At 42.2% G+C, this 17,797-nt stretch overlaps 1 pseudogene; it reads left to right on the forward strand.

Moving 5' to 3' along the window:
- Window positions 1-4,444: 4,444 nt before the first annotated feature.
- Window positions 4,445-17,797, forward strand: part of LOC128300140 (uncharacterized) — a 43,277-nt pseudogene continuing 29,924 nt past the window's right edge.

The following is a 17,797-nucleotide window of genomic DNA, read 5'->3' on the forward strand; positions in this document are numbered from 1 at the left end:
CTTTTGTCTTGTTCGATGGAAATGTATTGAGTGCAGTAAGTGAATAAAAGCTGTTGAACTGATATTGTGGTGGATTTAACATCAATCACCAATTTACACTTAATGTTTCAGAGAAAACAGTCGTCATTATAAGTCCTGCAAAATATTGCCATTAAATATCATTTAATCATAATTACAATTTAATTGACCCCATGAGATCCTTGGAAGTCATCGCTTTTATGTTGATATTCTTCGAATTCTATCTATATCGTAATTGCTTGGTTTAACGCCGTTCAGAACAACTTTCTGAACCTCTTTTATACCTAACTCTCTACCTGTTGTGCGTTGAGCAATTGTCCAAGAAATGACCAATCAATTTTGAAAGGACATTTCATTCGTTATACTCACAAGAGCTCCCTGAACATGATGGAAGATTCCGCTTCAACTTAACTCGAGTAACAACTCTTCACCGCACCTGTTTGCCCTACACTCTCTATAATTCATGTCAACGATTTTACTTTTCAACTTCTTTCTTGAAGCCTCTCTCAACACGCTAACTTTGGGCGTTCTGAAACTTATTTGCTACGAGTGACCGGGGTCTCATTTCTATCACTATTAAATTCAATATTTCACATCAATCTCTATCTGTTGCCTGCAGAAATGTAGCGCCGGGGTTTTTTTTTTCGATGGACTTGTTACTACTACCACTAATCTCGGTTAGATGCTCTGTTTCAGCTCTGACCAGCTCTGATACCGTTGTCATTTCCAACCCTCAACAAAAGCCGGACAGGGCGAAAAATACTCCCCCTTTCTGGAAGAAAAACGCCTCACTCAGCTCTACTACAAAAGCCTCCGCAAGACACGAGAAAGTCGACGGTTATACAATATTCAGCCCGCTTGTCTAAATGTCATGTCGAAAGCGTTACACAAAACTTCTCTCCAGCCCAGAGTATGTTCGGCTCGGAATGCTTGTAACGGGAATTGTTTTACCGCCTCCACCGTGGGCAGGCTAGGAGGGAGACCTGCTAAATGGAACCTAAGCCAGTTAAGATAACACAAAATACCACGTCCATTCGAACAGTTTGGGCCCGAGCGCTGGACGGTGGCAACGGTTGTGAGGCGTGTTTTTGTCCGTTTGTAATAAAATATGAAAGCCAGTAATTCGATTTGCTGCTAACGCTGATTGTTATACTGACTGACAGTGTGGCGGGTAGAGCAGAACGCGTGCTTTGCCAGAATCCTTCGCTCCACCATCGCATGTTGGAACTTTTGGGGTTAATCGAATAGACCGTAAACTACTACGCCATTGTCATCAATTTCGTAAAGACCAAACGGTACCGAAAGGAGCGGACAATTAAGTTGAATAAGAGTAGTTTTGAGGTTACTGAACACTGGTTGACGAGCGGTTGGCTAATTATCTTTCATTGGATGTTTTGGACAATTTATGTCATTTTCGAGCAATTAGGGTTTTTGGTTCTGTATTTTAAGGTAGAAGCAATGTTGGGAAGAGTTTAAAATTGAAGCTCTAAGTAATTATTATTTATTACTCAATTTCTTATTTATTAAAGAAAATAAAATTCACAATACTCACTCCGCTTTCGATTCCCACCATCACGACCATTGTCCGTTGTCAATTTAAAAGTTTTGCCTCATAAAGAAAAAAAAACCACCGATAGGAATCTTTTTTTTTTTTTTGTCGCAACTTCCCCCAAATTTCTTTACAAACACGTCCGTGGGCATGCTGGAAACGGTAGACAGAATTAACAATCAAAAAAAGGTGCCTGCGTGACTTCCATACCATTCGTGGAGGCGAACCGGGGCCATCTTTTGCTTCCACCGTCCAAGCCGTCCGAAAGCCCGAACGAAGCCGGAGGCCAGTGGCAGACCGTTTATCACAAAATATAATTAATCACACATAAATTACTTCGCATGAATAATTACTTCGCCCTCCCCCCCTGCAGGAGTTGCCTCCTGGTGGTGTGGGGGGAACAAATTGTCTGCGTCTAGCTTAACTGTCGTAGCGCTTTCTTGTGCCCACCCACCGGGAAGGGACTACTTAAGCAATACCTAATTGTACATCGTCCTTTCCATTGACAGTTTTTTCTTTTGCATTCCCTCCTGGTTCCTTTCGCTTCCAAAGGCTATAAATTATTTTCGACCAAAGAATGGAAACAGAGTTATAGAGAACAGAGGAAAAATATATTCCACCTTCGACATTTAATCCAATCGTGTTGCGTTGAACGTTGCTGGACGGCGGTACGCCGCTGTCACTGCCTAAGGGTTAGAGATAATGAGCAGATAAAATATTTTTGTGCTGCCAATCATGTTTGTTGTCCAACTGCCCGAAACCTTTTGAAGATACCTGAACCTTCTAATTTGACCAATTTTATACGACGATAAAATGATGACCGTCAGTACCAAAAGCTAAGTTAGGTTCAAAGGATTTGCTGTAAATTTAAATTTGGTAATAAGGCATTTTCTTCTTTGGACAATATAGAATTATAATAATCTAAGATATTGCTTAGAGCCTGGAAACATATTTCTCTTCACAAAATTTGTATGCTCGGATGCTTATTGGTATCAAAGGCTTTTCTTGGGTTAAATTTATGTCAGATTAATACCCCATACATGAACATATTTAGCTAAAGAAAATAAAGAGGTTAATTAAGATACAGTTTATACATTTTTACAATTCAATTATATAAAAATAATCATTGAAAAAATATTTGTAACCAGCTTGAATATCTACCTAATGCAAGTTATAAAACATTTAAACATAATGCAGCTCTTCACAATTGTTCATTGACCCATTTTATCCTAAAGGTACGAAATCATAATCAAAAAGGTCTGACACTTTAGAGTCTCTCTGATAATATACGAAAATGCCAAATTTGAAACATTATTTTAATTTTTAGATCTTCTAAATTCGACATTTACGTTGTAGAGATATCTAAAAAAAATCTATTTTTCCATGAAATTACATGTTCTTCCTTTCCGTAACACATTTTCTTACGGGTGTCTATATTACTTTTAATGAAAAATAATTTTAATTGAATAAGCCTTAAACTTTTGAAAGAATAAAATATTCTAATGTTATTTATTTTTTCTGTCTTTCCAGACTGCGTCGTGTGTTAAGATCGAACAACAGTGAATAACATTGCCAGTTACCACCACAGAAGAACTTAACCACCACTTATAGAGTCATCAACACGGTGTAACCATGCATGCCGGCACACTGCTCAAAGAACCATCAAAACCAATTCCATGTAATGAAAGCCACAACGGCTAAGATAGTGATCGATCGAGATTGCTCGTGGTTCGGAACAATTGCTTTATCGTTATTTGGTCCACAAAAGTCCCGAGCCTAATTAACATCCCACTCCACCCCCCGTACGAAGCGACCGTAGCCTAATTAGAATCCGTTTTTTTTTTGCGTTCCTTCGCACCGCACACTAGCTTGTGATAAGTTTGGACAAACTACCTTCGGGCTTCATCATCGTCCGCATCATCGAAATGGCGTTCGATGCCCAGCATCGGTAAGTCGTGATGTGATAAAATCCATCGCAAACCCAACCCACCCATCGGATCACTATCTCTTCCTGCAAAGAAAAAAAAGGGTGCCCACTTTGTTCTGCTCCGCACGGCCCTTTGATGACCCTGTTTTGCATAACGGTCGGCTCTGTTATGCGCCGACATGACCGTAAACCATGCCATGCCATGGTGACCGATCTTCCGCTATGTGCTGCTCGTGCCTGCTAATTATGCTCCGGCAGAGTCGTAAAAGTCCTATGCAAACAATTATTGCTAGCTTTTTCCAGCTTCGCAAACCCGACCGGAGGGGGTTTGGTTTGCCTTCTTGCAAGTTGTGGTACGGAAACCCAGCATCACCGGTGTTAAGATATCAATACGTCCTGTGATGTGCCGGGCGAGAGAGAGAGCATACATTGAAACATATCTCATCTGCTGTTCAAACTACGATCGCTATCGCAGCGCCTGCTGTGTTTGTTTTGGGCCCGTCCGTCCTCTAACAGGCTGATAAAGATGTTCACTTTTCTAGTGAAAAATAGTGCAACAAATAGTACATGTGGGAAAAGCTGTGAAATGAAAATTATACGCTTCCGAGAGCAAACGTTCATTACCGTTTCCCATCCGTTCAATGCATTGCATCAATAAGCATTCAGGTCAAACGCAATGCAACTAGTGAGATGAGATGAGATGAGCAAAAAAAAAAAGGGGAAAAGGTGAAAATCTTTTTATGTGCCGTGATTTTACAGGTCAACATTACAGCGCACGGTAATGAGGCAGAACATCCAGAACCCGTTCCGAGTGCATGCAGTTAGAAAGTGAGTGTTCGCTTGTGGTACGTTTGTGTGTGATTGGCACTAAAAGAGGTGTACGAACGTAAGAAAAAAAAACCTAGTTTCGCCGGATTAACCGAACCGCAGGATACACGAGGAATGACGTCATGATACCGAGAATCGGTCACCGTCTCTGGATTATAGTTTCTTGGTACCTTCTGTTAGAATGTGAGTAATCAAAACTTATAACAATTTTTAAATTACACTTTCACTGTCATTTTCTTTTTTAACGTATCATAAATGCTTAACTGATTTTCCATGAAATGATATATTTAAAAACAATTAATCAGAGCACGGTGGGACAACTTGTCGAGCGCATTAGACCGTTGCAGGATAAGAGAAAAACTGTGAGTGTTGAGAAGTTCGCCCTGCAAGCCTGCACCGCCACCGGTTCACGGCTCCACAACGCAAGTTTCGACCCCTCCCGACCCTTTACCGCTTGAGTTCGTTCCGTTCGCACCACCTCCTTGCGATAGGAATTAATTCCAATCGCAAACTTTTCCCATCATCAAATTTTTAATTAAATGCAAAATTATTATAGCCTGCTTTTGATCATTCTGACGCTGTCATGGGGAAAGCAATGATTGCTAGATGTGTTGGCTCGTGGTGCTCTGGAACCGATCCAGTGTGGAAAGTAACTCAACCTTCACTGGATGACGCATTCGTTTTTAAAGCGTCTGCTATTCATAGGGGCACATTAGACATAGCATCGGAGACTTCTGGGTTTAAGGGGAATGGTTGGTCCTCAGCTCCAATTTAGTCACGTATTTTCTTTGACTTAATTTAGGATAAGTACTAAAAAAAATTCATCATTCGCTAATTTTAAATGAGAATCAACTTTTCCGTTACAAATTTCAGATTCTGAAGAAAAAAATATAAAACACGAAACAATTATTAATGTGATTACTTAGAATAACGTAGTATATCTAAAATAATATTATTTACTAAAAAAGACATTGTTATTGCTTTACATTAAATTTTGTCATCAATTTACTAGTAAATTCTTAAATATTTCTCCACTTCAATGACGTTACTGAAAGAGCTCAACTTCTGAACTCAAATTCCTTACGCAGCTATGAAAGCGCTTCTCTCCGCATGAAGATAAGACTAAATCCGAACAAAAACCCTAACGATACGATACTCGCCGCCCCAATCGTCCCCGGCAATCAAACGGCACAAACACTAAACCCCTACGGATTACAAGGATTGACACCCGATAATGCGAAAAATAAATATATTACCGTCAAATATAATATATCTTATCCCCTCGCCTTCCCACGCCACTGCTTGCTTGGACGGTTGCTCGACGACGAACGTTCACTTTTTCCCACTGAAACGCATAGGTCACTTCATTCAATTTTCCCTTTCCGCCCGAAAAGGATCCCAGTGTGTGCGAGAGGACCTTTTATCCCTGCTTTGCATGCTCCCGTGCAGCACACGAGTCAACAAGCGGGAAAAGCTCGGCACGCAAAGCGGTTCATTGTCTTGTACGGAAAGTTTCGGTTCGGCCAGGTCAGTTTGTAAACTTGTAACGATGTTATATAAATAGCACGAGGCTTTAGTTTTTTTTTGCTCACACCCTGATCCGCATCGGGGCTAATCCTAACCGATCGATTCCCAGCCTTCGGTATGAAGATTCGGTATCGTAAAGACGTAAAGTGGCCAAGTCGACGGTGGAAGTGTCTTTCCAGGAAAATTGAATATTTCCATCCACAAAGCGTTCGTGACTGTCTCTAGCGTGAGAAGGATGCTGTGGGTGCAATAAACATAGCCTAGTAACTTTTGAGTCGTGGGTTAGGAATAGACTACTTGGATGATAGAACATTATGAATATCGATTTTGTCGATGAAATTACGCTCTTCTTGGATTCTTTTTAACTCACATTAGTTCTAACTTATAGACATATAGACTGTTGTATTTATTAATATCGTTCTTTATTAATATTACACAGTTACTCCGATATCTGCTCTAGCTGTTCCCTCCAAATTTCCGACGCACGCTTCCTATTCTTGCAATCTTGCGTTTTGACAGTTAGTGTAGTACAGTGCTGCCAGAACCATCTATAATACGTAACTTGCATTCTGGCAGATATTGTAGGGCAGTGCTGCCAGAAACATTCAATGATATGTAACAATAACATACCCAATTCAACTTTCCGCGTACTTGGAAATGAATTTCAACATCCATCTAAAATTGAACCCACATCAAATTTGTCACATGCACAGACGTTCCAACACTCCAGCTGCTCCTCAAGCGACGGACGCACATTGACGCGATGCAATGCAACGGCGGATTTGATCTTGAGGCCACCACCATACATCACGCTTCGCGTAACCTCAGACGCGTTAACATCGCTGTGTTCGATGCCTGCAATAGCTTTGCAGTCGAATCCACCTCGCAACCATCGCGTTTCGGAGAGTAATTTAGCCACCCGGTGCGCAAACCACACCCCATACGAAACCACGCGCAATCATGCGAAAATGCGAACGCAAAACCTTGACAGCACGACTTCCGGTTGCTGCACTTCTCTATTAATGCTCTCCATTACCTTCATTTTAATTCCAACCGAACACCTTCCAGCGATAAATTCCAGGCAAATCTTATCGGGGTACACTATGCCGACCCCCGTCGGAACCATTCTGCCATTGCCTGCCCCGCTTTGCAGGCCCATCGCTCTATATCCGGGTTACAACCCGGGAGTGTACCCAGTTGTGAGATCCGGTGTACAGTTGGCCGGAAGGGATGGGATGGCGACAGTGGCGGGGGGACTGTGCACAATAGACCCCCATCGAATCCTTCGCCAGCAGCAGATCGTGCCCCCGGCGGTACGTGCTCTTTGCTTCCGGTGGTGCATCGTTGTGTGCATCGTCTACGGCACCATTTGGAAGTGGCGTTACTGCAGCGCCGTCGCCGCCACCACGTTGATAATGATGATAATCTGGATTAGAGGCGGGGATGAGGTGGTCTCATTTTCATTACTCGCTTGTCTCGCAGACACCGTCTATCCGCTCTCGGAATCCGGACGTCCGCGGATTTGGAACCAACTCCCGGGCGAGCTTAGCTTTGGAATCCAGTGAACGCTCCCCGGAAATGAGGGTTCGGGAAGGGAGGAAGGCGCTTGTATCTAAACCACCGTAAAACGCATTTCAACCAAAATTCAGAAGACGATTACACGCGTAGCACAAGCGGCTTATGGGCGATGAAACAGTGTGTCCCACAACCCGATGAAGATGCAACGCACCACTACTCAGCAAACGATTCTCAGTGGCGTCAAACAGCAACAAAAAAATGTTTAACCTTTCCAAAAAACATTTGCTCGCGGAAAGTATTTATTTCATTACGGATAAATTATCTTCCACGTGTTGTATGGGTGGCGGATAAAATTATCCGCAACGTATCGCAACCCTGGTTGTGATGACGATGCTGCTGCCCTGTGAAATATGAGTGTAATCCAATTTCCATAAATCAAACCCAAGGCGCAAATAGGAAAGCGTCCCCGGTGTACGAGAAGCACACGATAAGCATCCCTAAGGAAACTGCATCTGAGTCTTTTTTTCCTGCCAGTCCTCTAGGTGCATCCCACCGATGGAACGGTTGCCACACGGAGTTTTATTTCTTTATCTTATCCTTTCGCCATCACCTTCACGGTGCACGTACATGTTAAGGTGTTTGTTGAGCTGATCTGCATAGAGCACCTAATACTTGCATGTTGATACCGCTGTTGACACACTCAACCGCGTAAACTACGGACCAATCGTTTGCTCCATTCATCATTTCTGGTTCACCTTGCAGCATTTTTCTTTTTTTTTTTTTTTGCTGTTTACAGCGAGTCTTCTGCCAGGAACGTACAGCACGGGAACTTTCGTAATGGATATTTGTACGTGTTGGGCTGTGTAACGATTAATCTTTCTCTTTCACCCCGAAAAAACAACTCCTCTGTCCAATGATGCGATGTCCAAGGGCTCATTCAATTATTACGTAACGCAAAAATTGTCAATTTTCGACCCCCTCCCCACCTATTGTAACAAAACGTAACACTGGACGCAACCACCCCCTCCATTAATTACGTAACATTTGGATGACCCCCCTCTTGTTTAAAAAAAATAAATCTTCTAAAGTAATCTAAGTAATGGCAATTCGATGTAATCTATTAAGAACAAAAATTCATATGTAAATTATTTATCAGTACTATCAGCACCAGCAACCTTTCCTTTGCGTAGTTGTCTTCTGTTCATTCTCATTATTTATTCACCTTTTTGACTAACTTTTTTTTATAAAACACCGATTTAAAGGATCTAAAAAATGACAAAGGTATAAGTACATTTGTTGGTAAAGTAGATTTAGTAAATGATTTTCAGTTGAGCGAAGCTGGTAGTATATAGAACTTACATAGCTCTAGTACTTACATATGCCTGTGAGACAAGGACTGTCAAACTGACACGAAACCCTCTTAGCCGCGTTCGAGTGGTAGATGCTCAGAAGGTTTTTTGGCCCCGTATTTGTGGCAGGACAATGGAGCCGCTATAATGCTGAGCTCTATGGACTCAGGCACTCCGGTGGGTTTGTCACATCATGATAATGACACCGGACGACCCTATGCAAAAAGCTGTTTTAGGTCGTCAGACAGAGGAGGCTTGGTAGTTCCAAATTAAGTTAGAGGGATGCCGTTGATGGGTCCAAAAGACAGAAAAGAACCCCCTCCCCCATGTAACCCCCCCCCCTCTCCCTCATGTAACATATCGTAACGCTGGTACTGACCCCCTCCCCCCCCACCTATCAGCGTTACGTAATAATTGAATGAGCCCTAAGACAAAGTGGACGCTGTAACGCCGGTTCTAACCGGTTCTTCAAAAGCGAACCCACGAAACTGCGCGTGATACGATTAATTTCTTTTCACCTCGTCAACCAAATGTTGGCACGTGTACGTACTTAGTTGTGATGGGTCCGTATTGAGTACCGTAATCATGGGTGATTTCTACCCCAATTCCCCAATATTTGTTCACGTGGAAAGAAACGAATTGATGTGGCCTCGGCAGGGCCTTCGGATGGGTTATTTTATTTATCGCATCTGACACAACACTTTTTTATTTCCACTACATTGCCCCTTGCTGGCGCGGTCTGGGGTTTTGGGGTTGTCGAATTAAACAAATCCCCCGAACGAAGCACCCATGGCCGGAGCAATGGGAAAATAATTCTATCTTAATCCACCCCTCCACCCGAAGGAAGCAGAATCACTCTCCTGTAATGATGCACTGATTTATGCTTATCCCGAATGCCCAAACAAACCCGGCACGCGACCGACCGACGGCATGAAATTGGAATTCCGTACAGCGCGCACCCAAAACGAATCACTCGCCCAGCAGTTGTTCACTGCCACAGTATGGTTTATTTTCGACTGACTGTTGCGGCAAGTGGTTTGTAGATGAACAATTCGCTCACAAACCTGACTCTTAAGACATGTGTGAACTGTGAGTTGTAATAATTATTATGTTTCACGCTATTGTTCGCGAAAACTCCTGCCACTGTGCCACTTTGAAACACAACGGCCACCCTGTTGTGGCCACATTCTCAAAATCAATCTCCTCCAAACGAAACGGTACCGGCATATCCACACCACTCCATGCCAGCAGCAAACGGGACCACCGGTCTGAGTCGGTTCAATTTAGTGACACATATTTTACTCATTGTTGTCAAACAAGCCCGTCTGCCACACGGCTGCGAACCCAACTGTGTGTATGGCAAAACCCGGTACGATAACAATGGTGCCTCGGTGTAATATGTTACAAGCGACCGCCGTACGCTGGTCCTGTCACGGTGCCAGTTTCACGTTTCATCATCGAGACACAAGCGAGTCGTCGCAAGAAAGTACAGCAGTGAAGGAAAGAAAACAGCGATGGAAAACCATTATCTGCGCCGGAATGCGCTCTGCTGGGCCTGCATTGACTGCGGTTGTATGACAACAGCGATAAATCAGTGTAAACGCACAATAATGTTTTCATGGGTTGCTTCGTTCAAAACGGTGTTTAAGTTTCCCATTTAAAAAAAAAAACAATGCAATACCACTGTGCGATGAATCCTTTGCGTGGATACGCTGGAACTCCTTTGTTTTTGGAGGGAAACGATGCCATACACATTATGGTGTATTATTTCATATAACTGGGTGGGCTGATAATTGTTTGGCCTATGATAGTAAAACACTTTTTTTTTGGTCAAATTATTATTTTTTATTCAACATACATCCCTTCAAGAGTGTTACACCGATTAAAAAAAGGATCAAAAAAGGCCTTTGTTTCGGTGATCATCACTTCATCCGCGGAAAATTTCGTCTCAGAGTAGATCCTTTTGAGCCTAATTCATGATTATTTGCCATTATTTTCATTGGTGGCACGGTGAGTTTTTTTTCTTTAAATGTGGCCGTTTTTTGGCGATTTCGTCCTTGAAACGCTCCAACAACTTGATAAAGTAGTCGCTGTTAATGATATTTTCTTTCTCAAGATAGCCGATGCAGATTATTCCTTGCGAATCCCAAAAACCTGACGCCATAACCTTGCCAGCTGATTGTTGCGTTTTCCCCCGCTTTGGAGCAGGTTCATCGCGTCCTGTCCACTCGGATGACTGTCTATTGGACTTTGGAGTGAAGTGGAGAAGCCAAGACTCATCCATGGTAACATATTGACGCAAAAACTCGGATTTATTTCGCTTAAACAGCTCCAAACACTGCTCCGAATCATCAAATCGTTGTTGTTTTTGGTCAAATGCGAGCTCGCGCGGCAGCCATTTTGCACAGAACTATCTCATACCCAAATACTCGTGAACGATATGTCCAACACGTTCCTTAGACATCTTTAGGGTGTCAGCTATCTCGATCAACTTCACATTACGGTTGCTTTTAATAGTTTTGTGGATTTTTTTTTATGTTTTCGTCTGTAACCACCACTTTTAAGCTTCCACTGTGTTCACCATCTTCAGTGCTCATTTCACCACTTTTAAATTTAGCATACCAATATTTGATGGTTGATTTTGGTGGAGCAGTGTCCAAAGGCTCTTCATCAAGTCAATTTTTGGCATTAACTGTATTTTTCCCCTTCAAAAACTAATATTTTATCTTCACGCGAAATTCCTTCTTTTCCATGATTACTCAAAGCACAAAAGCTGCGTCACACAAAATGCTCTAGCTCATTAGGTTATGGCCCGTGTGCTGTAAAATTTGGACAGAATTCGTTTGAAGGTTCGTACAAACGAAATATGATATGGATATAAATCTTCTAGCGCGATATATGTGTTAGGCCGAACAATTATCAGCCCATCTGCTAAGTGATCTTGGTGTGGAGGAATCGCAACACACAATATCGAGAATTATTTACTAGCAATTCCACCACGATATTTGAGCACCTTAAATCTATCGAATGAAAATGTCTTCTATTTCTCGTGGCTCGTGTCAACCTTCTTTCCTTCCAACCGCTTAGTATCATCCACCGCTGTAATCGTCTGAAAATAAATCCAACAAATTACCTCCACCACGCAGCCCCGAACATGCAAATTCTGACCTCAATTCACAAACGAGATCCTCAATTTTCCTTTCTGATCTCACGCTAAGCTTCTTTAGTTAAACCGTTTTTGACACTTTGTCCCAAGAAGTTGCACCGAGAAGGACGTCGAGAGAAGAAGAAAAAACACGGCGCGAACGGCAAGCGAGAAAAACAAAAGCTTGAAGCAAATCTCACAAACTGAACCGGTGCTTGGACGAACGAGTGCGAGCTCGCTACTTCAGGTTAGGATTTCCATTGACGGGACCAGAATTGAACCAGAAATATAAAGCGATAGGAATGTCGAAAAAGTATAGCGGGGAGAGATATAAAAAAACACCCCCTTTACCAGAAAGACATGCTTGAAGTTATCTACATTTCAGTAGCGGTGGTAGCCTTGATTTATGGCATCATTAGAAGGTTTTTGGTCGTACGCGATGCTCGTGTACGTATACGTTCGCACTGCCAATTTCGGGCGAAGAATCCGACGAAACGAGCAACCGTCTCTGTTTTATTTTTCTGTTCGACCCGTCTCGCAGTAGCTTTAAGCGACGTACATAAATCCTTTCCAATCCTCATCATCCCTGTGCCTGGGCGGATGGAAAATAGCAAAATTCCATCAAAAGAAAAGGCACGAAACCATTGTTGCTTGCAAAACAAATTAAAGCGATCGATCGCGCTCTGGCATAACATCCCAGCCTCGTAAATATTTTTTTTTTGCTTCGCCAAACACAGCTTTTCATAGTTTCATAAAAAAAACGGGAAAGTTGGCCATTTTTCTGCTTAAAATCAATCAAGAACCTGTAGATTGGACGCTGTTCCAATATACACCTTCGCGGTTTACTTGCCCAAAACTTTCCCCCAGAGTTGCTATCGAACATTTCACACAGAGCAACGAGAATTGGGGCGTCTGAGGAAGAAAAGGTCATCCTCTGCCGGCCTGGAAGGGTGAAAAGAAATGGAAAACAAACTCCCCATTTCCCCTTTCCCCGGCTACCGGCCGATGCTTTCCCTTTTTCAAAGACGAAGACGTCTTACCGAAATTAATAAAAGCATGTTAGTGTCGAAGGATTATGGCATCTTCAAGAGTCATCAAACGGGGAGGGCAAATTGTGTTTGCGGTTAGCTTTGCGGCCAGAAAGAAACTGGAACGTGAAGTTGCCGAACTTCGAACCGTACCATCTCTCGAGGAAATCAGTCCTCGAACCAAGGACTGCCAGACCAGAGTTTCGAAGAAAAAGGGGTAGCGAAGATATCCTACGGATCTTACTTCACCCGGCCGTCAAAGACGCCCGGACCGGGCTGTAACTTGATAGACACGGTAAACATCGGCAGCGACAGTAAGGAAACAATGTTTTAATTAAAATTGATTGATTTTAGGTTGGTTGGTTTGGGGGTTTTTGGCCTTCTGCTCGTGTTTGATTGACGGCGCACGAGCCTGGCCAAAAATCGAGAATCGAGGTTCTGGTAAGGGGGAGAAAAAACGGGCCCAGGGAAATATTGTACCGTACTTGCGGCATCGTGAACTTGATAAATTGATTGGGTCGTTTTTAGGATGCTGCATATTTGAAAGTGTTTATAGCATACTATCTGATAACAAATAAATTATATTAAAAGAAGATTTTTCTTTCCAACGAAATTGATTACTTACTTCTAATATATGTAGGAAATAAAAGATATATAAGGCTTTATTTAGAAAAAAATATTATTCCAAAGTTCTAATGTTCTAATCCACGTTTTCTTGATCACTTCCCGAACGCAACTGACCGCGATTCTTTTCCTTTCCCGCCCCCAGTTAACATTTTACTCATTAGCCCAAGTAGCATTCCCTCATCGTCCCGCGTAACACAGGGTGTACCAATTGGCACCCATCCCACATATTAGCTTTACTGGTTTCACTAGACTTTATTGAAATATGTGGGATTTTTTTCGGTTAATCATTTTGATATATTCAGGATTTTATATAACTAAGTGTATAATGTATAAAATAGTAGCTAAAAGTACTAAAAGAATTCTTGTTATTTGCACATTCTAACAAGATCTCCTCTGCCACTTTCAAGCTCAAATTAATGTATGGAAACTGTTCCACTGCACTGGAGAGCTGCGAATGGATTTGCAAAAACTCGCTACGCTGTCAGCCTCATGTGTTACACCTTGCTACATTTGCGCGCTACTCATTTCAACCTATCAATGCCCAAGCCCAAGCGGCATTTGGTTTCTCCAACGAAGCGAAAATATTGTCATACGTACGAACATTCACAGCCACGGGAGAGATGCTGCTGCTGCTGCTGCAAACATACAACAGGCAACTGCATGCAGCTATTCAACCTTCGTTCGTCTGCTTCCCTTGAATGAATGTAGCACCCGATCAATGGTACATGTGCATTACACTTCCTCCTGCTTCCCGAGCATACAACGCTCCATCAGTTTTATCCACCCTTCGTTCAGCCACCGTGAGCTACCAATTTAAAGATCGGAATTCCCCGAGATTGTTTCCGATTCTAATAGATTTGCAAGTATCGATAAACTTATGCTCCCTCGCAAGCGGGCTAAGCTCTTCGGGTGTGCTTCAACGGTACGGTGGTAAAGTGTCTGTGTCCCAGCTTAGGGTTGCCACCTGCCGTGGGCTATATGCAAACTCATTCATTTCTGCGAAGCAGTAAAGCCCCCGGCAATGTGATCTTGCTTTTCTCACTCCAAAAACGCATTCCATTTCATACCAGGTAGATCCCATTCTCCCCGTTCGATACGCTACACTGCTGGAAACCGTTCAGTGCTAGAGCTATGCTTATGTGTTTTGATTGAGAGTGATTAGTTTTGCCGTGGGGAAACGTTCTACACCGGGCCGTACCTGACCGGACCAGTCAAGGATTCCAACTCGGCGGGAACAGAGCTCGTCAAATGTGCTGCTGGCAACCAGATTTAACTCCCGTAACTCTCATGTTGTCCACATATTCTGAAGAGTGGTCGACAAAATTGCTATCACTGCATGTCACCGCCACCGTACCGATACGACTCGCTTAACCCCCAAGGCTAATAACATCGATAAGCGACCCCTTCGTAATCATCGAGAGAGCGGTCCACAGACATGTGCATAAATCAGGCGATTAAAACGGAGTCTGATTGCATCACAAAATCCGGGGGTAAACAGACCGATCCGGTGACTGGCTGTGGATGGCTTGTGTTGGACAGTCGCGGCATTAGAATGAAATTATTTGCTGCCGCAACCTTTCGAGAGCACGCGCACCATAATGTGTGAGGGATTGGTGCTATTTATCCGATTACGATCCACTTGAGCCGATTCATGGAATCCAACTACTTGAGCTTTGCTCCTCACATTTAGTTATCCTTTTTTATGAATTTAACGTTATTATTTTAATTCAGCGGGAAAAAAATTCGCTTTATGAAGTTGTTTAGGGTCAAGAGTTTATTGCTCTGTCAGCTAAAAGTAGCATTATTTTTATGCTTTTTCCAAAGGACATTCACCTCTACCTCCCTCATGATGAATGTGGGACTTCGAAGATATCAAAACTTACAACTTGTTCGTTTTCTTCAAGTGGCTTCCCAACAAAAAGCGAAATTTAACGATTATTCGCCCAAGAAGATTACGAATCAAAGAACAAAAAAGGAAGAAAAAAACACTGCCACTTTAAATTGTATCACTGACTGTGAAAGTTCTGTAAAGTCATTGATCGATCAGTGGAACACTTTGATGAAGTTCCGAATTATATGTTAATGGCTTCAATGGCTACTAGACTCTTGTTGCATAGTAGCTTTAATATTGACTCATTTATTTTGATCAACAGATTTTTCTGGTAAGCTTTGGCAAAAATATTTCTTTGCCACAGTTATGGTGCACTCATGCAGCATTAATATCTTGAATGGTCTTTAATAACTTCATACAAATTCCCACTAATTATTGTTCGTTTAATTCCACACGGTAAATCACTCACTCGGTCACCAGCAAAAATCGTTTGCCAACATCGTGTACCACTAATGACAGAAAGGATACACTCTTTTTTTACGACACTTGCATCCAGTTGCACCTTTAAGCGATGTAATCAGCACTAAACAAAGTTGGCACTAGGGGCCGCTCTAGTGTTCCAGCCCTAGCAACTACCAGCAAATGTGACAGAAGCTGCAGCACAAAAATATGTAAGCGAACGACATGTTTCTTGTGCTTTTTTCCCTCTCTCTTTTTCTCTCTCTTTCTCTCACACACACACACACACACACACACGCTTTTGCCAGCTTATGGTGACGATGCAACGATGCAACGATGCAAAGTGCATGGAAAAAAAGAATCCATCGCTTAGCTGGTTAACAAATCGTCCCCGAGCGAGTTTCGCCCGGGCAGCAGGCTCAAACGATGTTGCCTGTGCCGCCCGTGGCCCAGGACAAAACGCGCCAAAGAACTTTTCACCAAGACTCGACGCTACGAGCGAGGGTTTCAGTTTATCAAGCTCACACTTGTCCGGACCAACCGAACCTGCTTGCCGAACCGGACCCAAAACGGGACACCCCTTTTGCCACAACACGCCGCACACAAAGAAGGGCTGCAACAAAAAAAAACGGATAAGCTTCGTGACCATCGCGTCAGCCTTGGCAAACGGTAGCTTTATGTATTGGGAGGCCTGTTTGTGTACCACGCAAAGCACCCATTCCACACTGGCGCACAAAACCCACCTCGTAAGCTAATAACAATATTCATAAAATATATTTTATGAGTAAAGCTGATAACAGTCACATTAGATTGTACGTTTATTACCCGACATTGTGTCGGCGGCGCTCCGGTTCTACGGGGTGGGTTATGCGAATCGTGCTGGCCGGTATGGCCGTTCCACCGGTCACAGTGTTTGGCAGGTCTGCAATTATAGTTTCACTATCTGGGCCTGGGCTGGTAGCCCGTTGCCACTCGCACAGCACAGCAACCCCGGGACGGACGGGCACGGATATCGTTTTTTGTGATGAACGTGTTAATTAACATATCTCATAACTGGGGTGCACCGTCCGTTTGTCGGCTTTTGCCAACCGGCTGGGTGGGTTCAAAGATCAGACTATCATTTTCATAAAGTTTCTTCAAAACTGGCGATGCTTGCCCGCCCACCTCTGGAAAAGGGCTAGAACACGCTCGTGACGTAATTGATATGCACCTACAAACATTTGCGATAGTATCAGATGGCTTAGGCACTGGGTTACTTATTCTTCCGCTTGTGTTTAAGCATACCAGGGTTTTATGCTACGATTTAATAGAATTGTTTAAGAATTCTTTCACAACAAATTGCAATAGAGACTACGGAATGTGAGTTAATAGTCATGCAACTTTTATGAACAAGTTTAAAATTGTTTATAAAACTTAATTGAACTGTACTGCATTTTTTAACATATATTTTGGTGTTACAGTATGTAGCATAACTATGTGGTTTTTATTTTTATGTAATATATAAAAAAAATGATAAATTGAATCCGCGAAATTAGTTAAAATAAAATGGTCAAAATACATTATTAAAAACAATAAAAATCAAAGTAAAAACTGATGGTTCTTAACAAATAAAATATTAAATTAATTAATATTAAAAGAAACTTTTATGATAAAAGCAAAAGACAACCAGGTAGTTTTAATCTAGGTTAAATATTTTCTTACACCTTTTGTGTGTGCTAAAACACTAAAGAATCACTAATGAATAAAGATATTTCAAATGGTTATTTACATAATAGTTTCACTAGTTTTTGACATGAGGATGAGCAAAACTAGTATGAAAAATATTAAAATTTACAAACGTTTTCATGTAAACTTTAATAAAAATCTAGCAAATATTTTTAAAATCACATTTTCAAGCTGTCTTAAAACCACTAGCATTTTTGAGCACATTTTGTGATAATTATTGGCTTCCTAAATCCTAAATCCTAATGTGCTAAACTGTATAATAAATT

Source organism: Anopheles moucheti, chromosome 2, assembly GCF_943734755.1.
Source record: "Anopheles moucheti chromosome 2, idAnoMoucSN_F20_07, whole genome shotgun sequence".
In the NCBI taxonomy this organism is placed as follows: domain Eukaryota; kingdom Metazoa; phylum Arthropoda; class Insecta; order Diptera; family Culicidae; genus Anopheles; species Anopheles moucheti.